This window comes from Tachyglossus aculeatus (assembly GCF_015852505.1).
Source record: "Tachyglossus aculeatus isolate mTacAcu1 chromosome 12 unlocalized genomic scaffold, mTacAcu1.pri SUPER_6_unloc_1, whole genome shotgun sequence".
NCBI classification, from domain to species: domain Eukaryota; kingdom Metazoa; phylum Chordata; class Mammalia; order Monotremata; family Tachyglossidae; genus Tachyglossus; species Tachyglossus aculeatus.
The window spans coordinates 8,503,290-8,518,859 of record NW_024044828.1 but is presented as its reverse complement, the minus strand read 5'-3'; positions in this window follow the sequence as shown (position 1 = coordinate 8,518,859).

Below are 15,570 nucleotides of genomic sequence, written 5' to 3'. Positions count from 1 at the left end.
GCCTCAGGCATAGCGCTTTACAAATATCATAATAATAAAATAATAATAATAATGGTATTTGTTAAGCACTTACTATCCGTCAAAGCACTGTTCTAAGCTCTGGAGTAGATACAAGGGAATCAGATTGTCCTATGTGGGGCTCACAGTGTTAATCCCCATTTTACAGATGAGGTAACTGAGGCACAGAGAAGTTAAGTGGCTTGCCTAAGGTCACCCAGCAGACAAGTAGTGGAGCGGGGATTAGAATCCACATCCTCTGACTCCCAAGCCCGTGCTCTTGCCACTAAGCCACACCACTTCTCTATATACCCCTTAGCATCACACAAAGTTTGACAGAGAGTAAGCAATTAATGAATATCATATTATTTTCCCACATACTGGACTAATTCATGAAATTATCCAAAACCTCTGAAATTAACATAGTTACTGCTATTCATCTTACTTAACAATAAAACCATTACAAAAAACACAACTTTAACCCATCGATGTTGAACATCTTCACTAAGTTCACAGAATCACTAGCAGAATCCAGAGTTCCTGCCTCATTTGACTACTTCTAACCTGACTTTCATTTTACTCTTTCCCATATGCTTCTAAGTTTACAGGGAACCAATGAAAAATATAAAACATGGAATGAAGTTAGGGGTTTATTTTCAACTTAAATAGTGTTAAGTGACTTCTTCTCCTTAGAGGAAAGGAGTAGTTCTCCAACTGAAGTGTCTTTAAATGGTTAGTCCTCAAGTGCAGTAAATAGAAATTGGGTCTTAGTAAAGAATGCAGGAATAACACTCAAGTGACATCAGCTGGTTCCCAGAGCAGCTGTGTCCAAAAAACTCTAGGTTTCTAAACCCCTCAGTGAATATATTCATTGTCAGTGAAAAACTAGGGGACAAAAAAGTCTGTTCCTCATTCTTTTAAAATAATTCATTCCTAGGCATTTGAATATGAGGAGCAGATGGGTAAGAATTGGGAAAAATATCATAGTGTAATCACATTTTAAATGTTTTGTTGTAAGTAACCTATAGTTATTATTATTATCATTACTATCATCATCATCATCATCATTATTGTATTTGTTAAGCACAAACTATGTCAAGCACAGTTCTAGGCACTGGAGTAGATACGAGATAATCAGGTTAGACATAGTCTCTATCAGACTTGGGGCTCACAGTCTAAGTAGGAAGGAGAGGAAGGAGAAAAGACATTGAATTCCCATTTTACAGATGAGGAAACTGAGGCACAGAGAAGTTATGTGACCTATCTAAGGTGGCACAGAGGGCAACTGGCAGAGCGAGGTTTAGAATCCAGGTCCTCTGACACCCAGGCTATGCTGCTTCTCATATAGTTCATATAGGAAGGACTCATCCTAGATTGAGTCTTAGAACTTCAAGGATACTCTGATACATACCTACATGTTTATCCTTATTTACATAACTCGGTGTCTTTGTACCATTTAGGTACAAGCCAACCATATCAACATTCAAAATTTCACCATTATGATTGTTGTCTTCCATTAATAGAGGCAGGACCTTATGTGGTGTGTATATTCAGGGCTTTTTAGCTGTTTCTGTCTAAAATATAATAGATAAGTTTTTAATTAACAGTTGTTCAGTACTTTATGGCTATACCAATTTTTTGTCATCATTTTATGGAAAATAATTATGTTTGATGAAATATTCTATTGTTCAATGAACAATTTTTATATTTCAGAGTATTATACTATTACATAAAGGACATTTTTACCTAATTAATGAATTACTAGTATTTATTTAGCAAATACCATGTGTGGAGCATTGTGGAAAGTGCGCAGGCCTGGTAATCAGAGGAGCCAGGTTCTAATATTGGCTCTTCCACTTGCCTGCTGTGTGACTTTGAATGTCAAAACTTTTCTGTGCCCCAGTTTCCTCTTCTGTAAAATGGAATACAAAATCTCTTCTTCCTCTTATTTAGACTGTGAGCCTCATTTGAGGTACAAACTGGGTCTGATAGGACTATCTTGTATCTTCCCCAGTGCTTAGTACAGGACTTTGGGCATAATAAGCACTCAACAAATAATTATCATCATCATTATTATTATCATTGTTATTGCCATCATTTTCATTATCATTATTAGTCTATGACAAAAGTGAAAACACTGTCCCTAAATGTAAAGTGCTTGGGAGAATACAGTATAGCAGAGGTGATAGATACACTCTCTGTCCACAACCAGCTTATAGTCAAGAAGGGGAGAAAAGTAGTTCCGTGAGTGTTAAAAGTTCTATCAAAATATATGTCCTGGGCATCTTACTGAAGCTAGTGTTTGCTGGTGTTCAAAAGTTTTTGCATTTAAGTCACAGTTCGAGAACATTAGGGTAGCACTCATTCATTATGAATGCAGATAAATGGGATCTCAGAGAGGTTAAGTGGGTACAAGGTCATGGAGCTGGGATCAAAACTTGAGTTTAAATAGGTCAGAGGATTATTGTCCATGAGGGTAAAGAGTTGAAAATACAAGAATATAAAAGTTTGAATGGAAATGGGATACAATTATTCTGGACTTGGATCTATCATTAGAAGTAAATATAGAGAGATCTGCAGTCTTGAAATACTTCATTTTATCTCAGAGCAGAGAGCCACAAGCCAACCACGGCATCAGAACCACATTTAGGGGTTCAGGTTCTTATTGCTATTTATTCCTTTTTTGCAATCTTCTGATAGATTTAGACTGCTGCCAAGGAAGGAATTATAGAACAAATTAACTAATTATTTTAGCTTCCAACTCCTATTTAAAATGACAATGAAATTTAAATCTAAGTCTCTCCCATAAAAAAATGGGTTTAATGCACTGAATATTGATTTCAGAAATGGATGGGAGTACAAGTTGAAAATATATTACAGCTGTGCGGATCTTCTTACAATTATTTGGAATATTTGGCAATGGGCCTCATTTGACAGTTTGTGAATATGGTGAATAATTTAGCATTCTGACTGCTGTTGTTTTGGCATAATTAAAATGCATTGAATATTTGCCACTGTGCAAATTGATTGTGATGTGGGAAAGAGAAATGGCAAATGACTAACTTTTGGGCCCATTGTTCCATAATAGCAACAAGATAAAGTCAAATATCATGGCATAAGGGATACACTGTGTAATGACTTACAAGCCCCTGGGGGTATAATTACCATATATTAAAGGCCTGCTATCGATTTAGAACTGGCATCTAAATTTTGCAACTGGGTGATTGGAGGTCCATGGATTCCAAGGATGTGTGAAATAGTTGTGGACACTTCCCAAAGCCAGAGACTCCTTGCCATTATCTATACAATCAGCCATTTACCATTCTGCCCAACTAACTTCAGAAGCATACAACTGACTGACATTCATTCATATTTCCAGACATGTTTTGAGTTATTCTTTTCTGTGTGTCATCATAATCCAATAGCAGTTATAGTTAGGCTAGATTAAATCGAAGACGGGATTCCTCAAATGGCCACCCACAATGTGCCCACTCACATATTCTTCCCACCCTCTACTAACCCTTTCCTCCCATAATGATCTCTTTAAGTAAATTCTGATATCAACCTAGGGAGATACTTTTGCACTAGATTCATCAATGGGAAATGGAGATACATATCTTCATACTTATTGATTCTTTTTTCTTCTCTTGCTTGACATTCACCTTTTTTACCATTATTTTGAAAAATGTCAGCTAGTTAAGGGGCAATGTCTTCTTTCAAACAATGTATTATTCAAGATAGGTACACAACAAAGAAGTCCAAGGTATGTTGTGAATTTAGTGAAAAAATATGGTTATTCATTCATTCATTCAGTCAATCAATCAATCAATCGTATTTACTGAGCGCTTACTGTGTGCAGAGCACTGTACTACGTGCTTGGGAAGTACAAGTTGGCAACATATAGAAACGGTCCCTACAGTACAACTAGACAATAAGAGTGGATTCACAGTCTAGGCTCACAGTCTAGAAGGGGGGAGACAGACAAGAAAACAAAACCAAACCAGTAGACAGGTATCAGTAGCATCAATATAAATAGTCCTCCCCAGCTACAATGGGAGAATTCTCCAAAAAGACTATTGAGACAGACTATATCTAGCATCAACAAATTTGCAACTTTAGGGATCTCAAAGATAACATTCCTGCCAATCCCTTCAGTCTAAAGCTCTATTTTCCCTTGCATGAAAAAAGACTGATATCAGGGGCCAGTATGTGCAAGACAAAAATGTTCATGATGATAGTAATGAGTGAACCAACTCTTGTTTTTTTTTTTTTTTGTTTGTTTTTGTTTTGGTCCATACCAATAGGCAGCATAACACTGGATCACTCAAAGAGTGGGTGAGTCATGTACATGCTGTCTCTGCCTCTGACCTCACTCTAGAAAACGGTATCACATGCCCATTTGGACAACAGCAACTCAGGAGATTTACTAGCCTCATGTTACACCCACCCCTTATCTCTGGCACACTGTATGCTGTCAACTGCTATCCTTTGCATCTCTGACTGAGTGGAGAGTGGATTTTCAACCCAGTATGAGCAATTCAGATGAGTTAGAAAGGTGATGCTTAAACTGCCATTCAGCAGTGTGAAGTTTATCATATTCTTCCCTTCCTCCCAAACTCAGACCCGTTTTGACAGTACATTGTGGGATTGACACTACTACTAAACAAGCAACTCTCCTACAACCCAAACCCAAATAACAAGGCACACAAAGAGAGACTGGATGATTTCCATGAACACAAATGTACCAGTTTGTCTGAAAACCTCTCAACAATACAACAAAGACAACTGTTCCCAGAAAGAGTTGCCAAACCTTTAGTCATGAAGGTACGGTTGTGTCATTAAACTACATTGCCAGCAACTTTATTGCAGTGACTCCTCTTCAATTTGACTTTGCACTTTGGGGAAAATTGCATTTACCTTATTACTGTCCTGTTTCAATACATAGTGAGATAGTAAGTAATTATAGGAAAATTTCAGAACATCAAAATATATTTTGAAGATATTAAAGAAAGGGTTAAAAGGATTTGGCTAGAACTGTTCGTTTTGTATATAAAGCATAAATATATTTTCTTCATGAAATCCATGTTTGTATGAACTTTGCACATGACATTTTACCTGTGACTTTTTATAAATTTTCTGCAAACTGTCATTACTGCTTTCAGAGTGAAATATTATAAAAAGAAAATATTTGTGACAACAAAAAAAACTGATAAAATAGCTAAGTATTGGGAAAGAGAATCAATTAAATGGCAGACCCACAGTTGTCTCCCTAAAGATAGCCCTGACTGTGAATTTTATATGTTTTTTAATTCAGGAAATGGAATTAAAACCAGATATAGGGATTGAAGTCAATTTCATTTTGATATATGCCAAGTATCATCATTTCTGGCTTGTATTTTACATACCGTTACAGCAATATCTAAGAAAAATAAATTAAAATTGACCATGTACACTTTATTTTCATTCTTTCGCACAACCCTATAGGCCCTCTCCTCCCCACCCCGCACCCCCTATCCTCCCTCCTGCCCCAACTCTGACAGTACAACCTTACGCCTGGCAAACAGCATATCTGTATGTCATAGAATTCTGACTTTGCAGCTTGGACTAATTCAATGAAAAGTATCAGTAGTCCCTTGGTGCAGTTGCATTTCTCACCAATGTCAGCCCTGACCTTTTGAGCAATGCAATTGAACATCTAACCAGAAATAATGCAGTTGTGGCTGAGTGAAATTTGAAACCAGTGACCTCATTCACATCAGCTTTCACAGACAAAAAGGAACAAAGTTCTTCCCCAAATTTTCTCTTGGTGCTGGAAGAATCACCGGACAACAAAATGTAGCCCCAGATTATGAGGGGTTGGAAAAGGACTGAGAACATTCAGAATAGCAAGTGTATGTGTAGGGAAAGAAGTGAAATAATAATGAGAATTGTGGTATTGTTATCAATCAATCAGTGATCTTCATTGAACGCTGATTGGGTTTAGAACGCTGCACTAAGTACTTGGGAGAGTACTATATGTCAGTATTGGTAGACGTTGCTTGGCCACAAGGAGCTTATAGTATCCCGGCTCTGCCAACTGTCAGCTGTGTGACTTTGGGCAAGTCACTTAACTTCTCTGTGCCTCAATTACCTCATCTGTAAAATGGGGATTAAAACTGTGAGCCCCCCCGTGGGACAACCTGATCACCTTGTAACCTCCCCAGTACTTAGAACAGTGCTTTGCACATAGTAAGTGCTTAACAAATACCATCATTATTATTATAGGTGGGAGATAGATGTTAAAAATAAATTACAGATATGTACAAAAGTGCTGTGGGGATGAGTGCGGGGTGAATAAGGGGTACAAATCCAAGTGTAAGGGTGATATAGCAGGGAGAGGGAGTAGGGGAAATGAGGGCTTAGTCAGGAAAGGTCTCTAGGAGGAGCTTTGATTTTAACAAGGCTTTGAACGTGCGGAGAGTGGTGATCTTTTGGATATGAAGTACTTATTATATATCAAGCACGATGCTAAGGGCAGGGATAAATGCAAGATAATCAGATTCGACCCAGGGCTTGTCACACACAGGAATCACACTCTAAGGGGGAGGGAGGGCAGGCATTTAATTACCATTTTCCAGTTGTGGAAACTGAGATATAGAGAAGCCATGTGACTTGCCCAGAATCACAGAGCAGGGAAGCGGCAGGGCCAGGATTAGAACCCAGATATATTTACTCCTGGTCCTGTGCTCTTTCCACTAGGCCACATTGCTTCTCTTTTACCTTGATAAAAAAATCTGTTGGGCAAACATTTGGAAAGATTGTTTTCATTTTCCAAAACAAGGAATCCTTCCTGCATGTGCGTTCAAAAACATGGTGTCTGCTATTGATTTCGAATGCCACTGATTGCTTTTTGGTCCAAAGGATTGAAACCCTAATGTTTTGAAACATATGTTTATTCTCAGAAAAAACAATCTTTGTACTCGGGTCCAAACATTTGGATTCAACTGACCTGTGTGACAGGGTGCACTGCAGGATGAACTGAATCACAACTTAGATTGAAAGCTGAAGTACCCACCCTGATTTCTTAACTGCTCAACAGCAAACTCCGAATCGGTATTGTTGATGAAGACCAGACCGTCGTCATTTCATACCTCTTTGGATTTTGTATTTTATTTGTCTGTAAATGTCTGTAAATGGTGCATTTATTAGCTTTTAGCTTTTCCATTTAACCTTTCAAAGTCAAAATACAGGCACTATTTTGATAGTGATGTCAAAATAAGGGCATAAAAATGCATTCACTTTTTTTTGTCTCCCATGATTAAAAGCAACAGAAATAATAATGACTTAGGTGAAAAGAGAAATAGATTCAATAGAACCAAAGTCAACGAGATGCTATATTGTAAAATCCTATGTTAGATTGTTATCTTCTTTAGGGAACCTGATCATGTCTACTAGCTCTGTTGTACTCTACCAAGGGCTTAGTATAGTCCTCTGCACAGACTAGGCACTTAACATATGCCATTCATTGATTTTTAAAATTGAATAAAGGAAAAACATGTGATCCTTGTGGACCAATATCCCTCAATCCCTCACCCAAAGTCAGGTTAACTTCTGAAGAAAATTCACCTGGATAGTCAAAAGAGACTATCATACTCAGTCTTTAGATAAGAGCTCTGTGATTTCATCCTCTTCTATCAGAGGTCTGGTTGAAAGCTGGCTAGGGAATTGTAGGGCAGGAAACGAGAAAAGTACATGTCCCGGGAAACAAAAGGGCTTGATAGACTATATTTCCCAGCAGTCTTGGGAACTTTTTAGAAGGAATTTGTCTTCATTGCCAGAGTTGGGAGCTAGACTCACGGCTAGGCCAGAGCTAAGTCCTTGAAAAGGATTGCCCAATCCTCAAAGGAGTCTCTCTCTCTCTTCTTGTTTGCTTTATTCCCTCTGTCTCTGCTTTATTCTCAATCTGAACTGAGGATATGTGGTGAGTGTTTCTTTTTCTTTTTCTCTTTCTCTTTCATTTTCTAGTCTGTAAACTAGTGCTTAGTACAGTGCTCAGCACATAATAAGCACTCAATAAATACCAATGATTGATTGGTTTGCTTAACCAGAACTGGTTGGTAAAGTAGGCCAGGGACATAAATAATTATTTTAGGGATTTCTGATTCTATCCTTTTCACAAGCAAAAGTCTTAAAGTCTGAGGATCCTATTCACAAGGAGTGGAGCTGGTTATATCGTACTTTCCCCAGTGTTCTGTACACAGTAAGCCCTTAGAATATATAATTGACTGACTTCATCTCCTAATCAATTTTAGTGGATGCAATTCAAACCTCAGTCTCTGTGTAACATCAATTTTAATTTCTTGAACAAACCTGGAGGTCAAAAAAACTCCTCTTCATCCTAATTAATAGTCCCACAAAATTTATTTAGCATGATACAAGCTGAACAGTAAATCGGTGAAGAAGACCAGAGTCACAGCCATGGAGCCTTGGATAGTGCTTCAACCAGGGTCAGTAGATTCTGGTCTTTGGGAATAAAGTTACATTCACAGTTGTTTCCAAGTAATAATTATGATATTTATAAAATCCTTACTATAGTCCAAGCATTCTGAAAAGTGCTGGTACAAGTACAGGATAATCTGTTCAGTGCAGTCTCTGCCTGAAACAGTGCTCACAGTCTAAGAGATAGGGAGAGGAGGATTTTACAGATGAGACAACTGAGGTACAGAGAGGTCACACAGCAGGCAATGGCAGAGCAGGGACTAATAATAATAACGATGGTATTTGTTAAGCATTTACTATGTGCAAAGCACTGTTCTAAGCAATGGGGAGGTTACAACATGATCAGGTTGTTCCACAGGAGGCTCACAGGTTTAATCCCCATTTTACAGATGAGCTAACTGAGGCACAGCGAAGTTAAGTGACTTGCCCAAAGTCACACAGCTGACAGTTAGTGGAGCAGGATTTGAACTCATGGCCTCTGACTCCAAAGCCCGTGCTCTTTCCACTGAGCCATGCTGTGTGAAAGATTTATGCGCTTGGGTCTCCTGATTCTCAGTCACATAATCTTTCCCCTAGTTCACTTTGTCTTTCTCACAAAGTGATCAAACCCATTTGTTCCAATTCTTTCATCTAGTCATTTGTTAATTATTGATTTTTCACTGTTTGTCATTTATATCTATCCCTCTAACTACTGCATATTCAGACATATATTAATGCTGCATTGTATGTACATTTTAATATACAAGGAGAAAGTAGGGAAAGCAAGTCCAGATTTAAATACACCTTGCTGAATATGCAAGTTTTGGTAAATACAGAAACTTGCATGAAAACTCAAGTTCTATAAAACTCAGATTTCTATGAAAACACAAGCCCTCTTGGGCTTGAGCATGTGCATTCGCTATTTAACAAGTGGCCAAATAAATAGTATATGGGAGAGACTTCGCTTCAGAGCAGTTAAGGGAGTCAAGTAAAGCCAGAACAGAAGGTAGAGCTGAAGTCCTTCTCTGATAAATGTAATAAATGAATGAATGAATGAATGAACGAATAAATGTAATAAATAACTCTTCCTGGCTTACTGAGTGAAATTATATGATTTTTTAAAAAAATTTCTATAAATTCACCACCACTTTTAGCAAAGATGAAAGGCATAGGATCATAGAGCTCAATTTTAAAAGCAAACTAGATTTTAGGAAACTCATTTGTGCTTGTCTGGACAGTTCATCTTGTTGACTTTTTTTGGAACTTCAGACCCACAAAGCAGTTAAACTGTTGTGGTTGAATCTTCTTCAGTACCCAGGAATCTCAATGTGGATTTCCCCCAACATCAAGTAATAAAGTCTACTCTGAAAACTGATACTGTATCCCTCTGGTACACAAGACTAGAGAGCAAACATAATAGAAGCATTAAGCCAAGAAAATAAAATAATGACAACATGACCATTAAAAAAACAAAATACCTTGGCTTCTGATCATTTTTATTTTTGATTAGTACTAAGGTGTAGCTGGGCCATTAATCTATCATCAGAATTACAATAGCCTATTCAATTTTGCAGATATCTTTTGAGTATTGTATAGTGATCTAACATACACCCTGTTTCTCATCCTGTAATGAGGTACAGGTGCTAGTGTTGTGCTTTGTGCCTAACCAATTCCAGTGAAGTGGTCTGAGAATCCCTGCATGGTCTCTACAGACTTTCTGATCAGATTCTTCTTTCAAACACTGGTGAAATCTGTATTATCAGAATAAAACATGGAATGAAAGTGGATCCAAGCCAGCGATTCTACTAGGGCATAAGATTGTTATTTAACTTATCTTAAAGTTATTATTCATTCATTCATTAATTCATTCATTCAATCATATTTATTGAGCCCTTACTGTGTGCAGAGCACTGTACTAAGCACTTGGGGAGTATGTCGGTAACATATAGAGATGGTCCCTACCCAACAACCGGCTCACAGTCTAGAAGGGGGAGACAGACAACAAAACAAAACATGTAGACAGGTGTCAAAATCGTCAGAACAAATAGAATTAAAGCTATATGCACATCATTAACAAAATAAATAGTAAATATGTACAAGTAATAGAGTAATAAATCTGTACAAATATATATACAGGTACTGTGGTGAGGGGAAGGAGGTAGGGCGGGGGGGGATGGGGAGGAGGAGAGAAAAAGGGGGCTCAGTCTGGGAAGGCCTCCTGGAGGAGGTGAGCTCTCAGTAGTGCTTTGAAGGGAGGAAGAGAGCTAGCTTGGCGGATGTGTGGAGGTAGGGCATTCCAGGCCAGGGGAAGGATGTGGGCCGGGGGTCGACGGTGGGACAGGTGAGAATGAAGCACAGTGAGGAGGTTAGCGGCAACCTAGTGGTACATATTAATTACTCTATTTATTTATTTTATTTGTACATATTTGTTATATTTATTTTATTTTGTTAATATGTTTTGTTTTGTTGTCTGTCTCCCCCTTCTAGACTGTGAGCCCACTGTTGGGTAGGGACCGTCTCTATATGTTGCCAACTTGTACTTCCCAATTGCTTAGTACAGTGCTCTGCACACAGTTAGTGCTCAATAAATATGATTGAATGAATGAATGAATGAACCTCCTCACAATTAATCTTCTGTTATTAATCTTTTATTAGAGAGTTCAAGATGTACTTACCATTGTGCAGACTTCTTCCATCATATGCTTGCCAACACTTAAATATCTAAGTGAACTCACACTAAGGGGCCCGTATTTAAACGTACATTGTAAAATGATATCTACTGGTTGGCTAATATGTATATCTAGTGGGGTTGTCTTACACATTGGCTTATACACAATACCTTCTATTATACACATATGGTTATACAGAATGTCTTATACTTGACATCATCATTTTCCAGGCCATGGTTCACCAAGGGTGGTATGGGAGAAAATTGCTTAAGCCACTGTGCAGTGTAAATAATATTTTTGCCTACTGTCTCTGCAGATCACATAAATCTGATTTGCCTTTATGTGTGGCAAGAGAGTCTTCAGGCTTTTGAACATACAGGTTATAGATCCCAAACTTTGTGGTTTGAGAACAGAACTAATACATGGCAAGTTTTCATGTGAGGTTGCTTCCAGAGTTAGAATCACCTTAACATATATCCACTGAAACCCAGGTCGGCACCCAGAATTCTTGGAATATACTAGGGAGTTTTCTAAATCACACCAAATGTGGCAGGTGATAACATTGGGGTAATCACTAACATAGCTAATTTTTTCTGAAATTAGTGCATATATGAAATCTACAGCCAGCAAAATGTGATTATGTCAAATCAATCAATAGTATTTATTGAGTGCTTACTGTGTGCAGAGCACTGTACTAAGCACTTGGGAGAGTACAAATCAACAGAGTTGGTAGACATGTTCCCTGCCCACAACAAGCTTATAAAAACCCATTACAACAACTCCACATATGCTGATCTCCTTTTATCTCTAAAAATATACTATTTGGATGATAAATGAAATGGATTATTGGAACTGTTTTAAATATTTAGGTATGGACCTATAGTGACAATGGGAAACCAGAAGCCAGATTCTCTAAAAATAACAGAGATGAAGTCCTTTACTCTATCAATCCAACCTAGAAGCAGCATGGTGTAGTGGATAGAGCATGGGCCTGAGAGTCAGAAGGGCCTGGGTTCTAATCCTGACACCACCATTTGTCTGCTGTGTGACCTTGGGCAAGTGTCTTCACTTCTCTGTGCCTGAGTTACCTCACCTGTAAAAGGAGAAATGAGACTGCGAGCCCCACATGGGAGAGGGACTGTGTCCAACCAGATTTACTTGGCTCTGGGAGAACAGATTTGGTGAAGAAGAAGAAATGGGAACAGTAGCAGGAGTTGGTTCAAAGTATAATATAATGTTTCTATATACCATCCCAGTGCTTTCTCCAGTGCCTGGCACATGGTAAGCACTTAACAGGTACCATACTATTGATATTACTATTGTTATTACTAGGGCATTTATTGGGTGTTTTCACTGCTGGTACTCCAAAAATGTCCCTTTTCCTCACTTCTCAAGATCTTTCCTTTCTTTAAAGGCCAGGACATAAAATGTGTTTCAGCCCAGCTGGGTCAACTGTACTTCCACCAACCTTTCTGACGGGGTAGTGGTCTTTTATGCTACTGCAGAAAATTTTCTTTACCCAGACATTTTCTATATATACTTGTAAATTTTTTCATGCCTGCTTTTGGGAACTAACTCCTGCTACTGTTCCCATTTCTTCTTCACCAAATCTGTTCTCCCAAAGACAAGCTGAGAAAATGAAGAGGAAAAGAAACTCATTTTCATGGTTCCACCTTCTTTTTAACCTTCCCCATCACTGGGTATTGTTTCTTCTTCCCTTAGTTATAGTATCCCTCTTAGAAATGTTGCTTGCCAAAGTCTTTTTAAAGTGGGCTTTCCTGAATGTGTATACACAATGTATTTATCATGAACAAGAAATGCCACATAATCAGGGAGTTGGCCAAAAGTAGACAAATATTCTTCACTGATCTCTATTATATAGAGCCTTTTGTGCTTACAGATAGTGGATAGAGAGATGTCACTGATTAAAGAAAGGCAAGATTTGTAAGCACCCTAAGTCATTTAATCAGAACACTGAACATGAAAAGCAAAACAAAGAAACCATCAGAGTAAATGAAAAATTGTCTTTCTTGTTTCTATAATACCCCAAGACTTGAAAATGACACCAGAGCAAATGGTTTATTTGATTTTTCCTTTAAATGCAGCAATTACAGAGTAATTTTTAGTTTTGAAAATATAACTTCATTGCTTTGATATAAACATCGAGGGAAATCTCTACTGTGAAAAAAAGCATACAGTCAGTCATGTTATTTTTAAAGAATATACTCCTGAAAATAGTTTAGGAGACAAACAGTTGCTATTTTGGCCATATTGGCAGGTCACTCAGCCACTGTTATGTTGCTGAAGTGCTGTACCCTGCATCTTGTTAAGTGTAACTTGATCTTCCTTATTTCAGGAGAAGGATCTTTATTTTCATCTAAGAATGCCAATCTTAACCAGACTGAAGCTGATGTTTTTCAGAGCCAAAACTTTATTCCTTTAAAATAATGAGGGACGGGTTTGACCTATCTACCTTCTGATAACTCGACTTAATTTAATGTGAAAAATAGGAGGTTTAGGTTTTCCTTTGGTTGAATTTCCACTGGAAGATTTTCCCATACATACTCTAGAGAATGGGGCAGTGGAAACATTGTCTGGAAATAAATTCTCAGTCAGAACTGGAGACAGGTTTTGAAACCTCTGACCAGAAGATACTACTAGATCTATGAGGACTTGACCTTTAGGAATTTATTTTACATTCACCGTAATTTGTAGCTGATGAATTGACAATGGTTTGTCATGGCAGAGCATTTTATGGAAAGCAAAATTCAAATCTCCAGCCTTACTGTAGTAATAGTATTTTTATAATCAGCCTGCAATATGATACTACAGTAGATAATCATCATGCAATGCTCAGCATGAGAAAAATATTTTGAAAATGAGCAAATTTCATAAACTAATGCATACCATCAGGAGCATATCTTATAGCAAAAGAACATATGCTATTTTGAGCATGTGGGTCTGAAGGAGAATATTTGAAAGATGACCACAGGGAAGTTTGAAAAAGAATATATTTTGTTATATCATTGTTGGCAATGGTATTAACGATGATGATAATGCAAAAGGCAAATGTTTCTGGTGAAACTATTATAGTAAAACCTTCTACCAGGTGGAAAATTAACTTCTTTACCAGCCAATCAGGATTCCCTAGTGCATGAGAAACAGCATGAAACAAAGCTTGTTGTGCAGTAGGAATGCTACAGTTATTGACTAGTGAGAGGTGAATGCCTGAAAATATAAATGGTAGCAGGAGCTATTCCCCTAATAATTGTACAGGTGTTACACCTGCTGACCTATGCTTCTAGGTCTGTTAGAGCTAAGCTTGACACTTCCCTGGAAAAATAATTTGCTCAGAAACATAAATACTCATGAACCCAAGAAGCTTGGAAGTCAGGATATGGAAACCCACTGTTGTTCTGTATTTAGAGTTAGCAATGCAGCCCTAAATAAATAAAAAAGTATGGTTCTGTCCATTCAAAAAAGATCGACTCTCTCCACGCCCGGGAAGTTGTGAAAGGTGAAGAAGCTCAGAGCCACATCTGGCTGGGTGAGTCACCATGAACTTGATTAGTGGTGAAATGCCACTCTCCTTAGATTTGCAGCTGCCTGCCGTGGAAAGTTAATTAGGGAAGGAAAACTCATTCTGGTCTTTTTCCCAAACATCTTTTATTCTCCATTTTCCTGCCCTCATTCCACAATATTTTGAATAATATTTTGGATGAAGCTGCCATATCTGCACCCTCCAGTCACATACTTAGCATTCCCTTACTTCATATTTAAACACAAAAATACTTTTTCAAAATAGCGCTTGGTCAAAACAGTAACCATGTACTTCCCACTCCAGGACCACTGAAACCACCTCTGTCAATAAAGCAGACTGAGTTTCCTGCTGCATAGATTTCCAGATAGACAAAGACTAATCTCTAAAAAATGCACAATTTGGGTTTGGTTAAGTCATTTGTTTAGCTCATACTCAGTCCCTCTTTCCTTCCAAACAGTAGAGAGGAGCAGGCCTGCATGATCTTATCTTGACTGCCCATTAAGAGGATATCTAGGGAGAAGAGAATTGTTCTTGTTCCTCTGAATTAGGGTGGTCATTCATTCATTCATAAAGAAGCAGCATGGCTCAGTGGAAAGAGCAAGGGCTTTGGCGTCAGAGGTCAGGGGTTCAAATCCCGGCTCTGCCAATTGTCAGCTTTGTGACTTTGGGCAAGTCACTTAACTTCTCTGTGCCTCAGGTCCCTCATCTATAAAATGGAGATTAAGATTGTGAGCCCCATGTGGGACAACCTGATCACCTTGTATCCCCCCAGCGCTTAGAATAGTGCTTTGCACATAGTAAGTGCTAAACAAATACCATCATTATTATTATTATCTGATTTTCCACCTGACAGTCCAGTACAAATATAGTATCAGGCTCTGTTATGCCTGGTATTTTTACAATATG